Source organism: Sebastes fasciatus, chromosome 15 (genome assembly GCF_043250625.1).
Source record: "Sebastes fasciatus isolate fSebFas1 chromosome 15, fSebFas1.pri, whole genome shotgun sequence".
In the NCBI taxonomy this organism is placed as follows: domain Eukaryota; kingdom Metazoa; phylum Chordata; class Actinopteri; order Perciformes; family Sebastidae; genus Sebastes; species Sebastes fasciatus.
Genome location: NC_133809.1, coordinates 30,183,809 through 30,186,405, shown reverse-complemented (window position 1 = coordinate 30,186,405; position 2,597 = coordinate 30,183,809). Strand labels below are relative to the sequence as shown.

At 44.2% G+C, this 2,597-nt stretch overlaps 1 pseudogene; it reads left to right on the top strand.

Moving 5' to 3' along the window:
• The first annotated feature begins 920 nt into the window (after positions 1 to 920).
• On the top strand, positions 921 to 1,937 carry LOC141784030 (uncharacterized; annotated as a pseudogene).
• The last annotated feature ends 660 nt before the right edge of the window (positions 1,938 to 2,597 follow it).

The following is a 2,597-nucleotide window of genomic DNA, read 5'->3' as shown; positions in this document are numbered from 1 at the left end:
TGGTGGAGGTGCTTGCTGTTCAGTGGACTGGTCCTGGTTGTAAGGTGTGGATTGGTAGAGAAAACTTGTTGGATGTTGCTGACTTGTTGTTGGGATCTTCGCCGGGGGTGTGGAAGGAAACTGTCCCCGGTCTTGAGCTTCAAGACCAGCCAAATGGGTCAGGATGTGAATTTGGGCCTGGTCTTGGCACCCATGAGACAGCCTGTTTAGTCTTGGAACCAAACTTAGACAGAAGTAATACATTTCTTCATCTGGTGAAGGAACATGTGGTGCAGGTGTTATTGCAGGTTGAGTTATTATGTCCAGTAACTGTTGCTCTGTTGATGTGGAGGGAAAAGATGCTCTTCTCCTCTCCCGTGTTGTTCTGTTTAGTGTAGCAGACTCTATTATCAGAGCTTGCACTCTGGGTTGGGGGGAAGTAGTGGTGGACCTCTGTGTTGTAACCTGTGAGGAGGGGTGGGGGTGGTGGACCTTACAGATGCTAATGACGGAGTTGGGGTGGATGGCCTTGACAGGACTGGAGTTTCTGGTCTGGATGATGGTCCTGCATCAGAATCTTCTTCCGTTGTACTCCAGTCCATTAGACGTCAGTATGAAAACCAGGTACCAATACTATTAAAAAGAACACACATTTTAGACAACTTCACATACTATTTTAATAATTACGAAAATGCAGTATGTTTGGCTTGAAAATGAAGCATGAACAAATACTAACCTTCTTGGCTGCACATGAGGCAGCAGGAAATACATGACTTTATCATACTTCCACTCTTATGGTGCCACCAGCAGAGCCACTTGGCACATTTTTTTTGTTTTTAACAAATGCATCCCGCAGCACCTTGCATTCATCAACTGTAGGGGAAAAAAATATTATAACGTAATAAAAATTACAACTTTTTTTGTCTTTCCTACACAGGTTCCTAGGCACAGGAGAGAGCTTCTTGAGCCTTGCCTTCCAATATCGTCTTGGGAAGAGCACTGTTGCCGCTAGTGTTCACATGACCTGCAGGGCAATTGAGAGGCGGATGACAGAAACTCACTTTCTGAGGCCAAATGAGGACATGTGGAAAGCCATTGCCTCATCGTTCTGGTCCAAGTGGGACTTCCCTAACTGCGTAGGTGCCATTGATGGAAAACATGTGACCATAGTAGCACCTAAAAAATACAGAAGCAAGTTCTTCAACTACAAGAAGACATTCTGCATTGTACTTCTTGCACTGCTGACCACAGCTTCACGTTTGTCCAGGTGGGGAACTTTGGAAGGTCAAGCGATGGTGGAGTCTACTCAAACTCTGCACTCAGAAGAGGGATGGAGGCCAAAAGTTTGGACATGCCTGCGGACAGTCCTCTACCAGGGTCAGGTGTACAGGGCCCAATGCCATACACCATGGTGGGTGATGCTGCATTCCCGCTCAAGACCTACCTGAAGAGGCCGTTTCCTGGGACCAACATCCCAAGATGGAGACAGATTTTTAATTACAGACTGTCCCGGGCTAGGACAGTGGTTGAGTGTGCCTTCGGCATCCTGTCAGCTGGATGGAGGGTGCTCCACATGAAGCCAGAAAATGTTGACTCTGTGGTCATGGCGGCGTGCATCCTGCACAATTACCTGCTAACCCCATCCCAAAACCAAAGGTGGCTGGATGAGGCCGAACACACAGGGGCCGTACTTCCACAAGTTCCAAACCGGGGTGGAAACTGCGGAAGCAGAGATGCATATGAAGTACGTGAGAAGCTGAGCACATTTTTCACCTCCCCTGAAGGCCGAGTTTCCTGGCAGGACAGAATGGTGTAGGGCTCCTAAACTCTAACTAACTAATCACAGAACTTGATTAAAGTCAAGTCACCAAGACTGTGTTAGTGTTGAAATGACAACATTTAAGATTTGTTAATAATTACACAGTAGCCTTGCTAACATGTAAATTTGTTTTTTTGAAAGCTTGAAATAAAAAATGACATGTAATCAATCACTGTTTCCATTATTTTCATAGATTTAATGAAATGTTGAAATGGGGTAATAACAAAATAATTTTTCCAATAACAGCCACCATTTAAAATATTTCTGTGTTCCATTGTCCTTTAACATTTAGTGAAGGAACTTTGCTTTGGCATGGAAGGGGAGTTGTTGTTGGAGGGGATAGTGACAAACCTTCAGGTGTGTGAGTGTTTGTTACAGACGGAGGTGAAGGAGATGTAAAAACTAATAAAATAATCTTACATTCATAACCAATAGCAGAGGCAATTTCTTCCCATTGCTTTTCTTTTCTTCTGACATCTTTGTAGAACTTATTCTGTGGGTCATAGAGATCAGAGTGCTTTTCAACCTTGACGATTAGTTCAGTGTCATCCATCATTGATGAGTAGCTGACAAGTGAGGAGTTGTACTCAAGAAGAAGTCATGTGGTGTTTGTTTGGATAGAGCTATTAACCCAGTCTATTATATTTGTAGCATATGTAGGGTTTCTGCTATAACTAGTGTTTACAAAATGAAAAGCCTGTACTATATTAACTTTATGGAAACCTGCAAGTAGACCGTGATCGTGTTTTCTCTGTTCCTAGGAGCCCTGCCTGCCTGCGTGGCTTTAATCCCCAGCCCT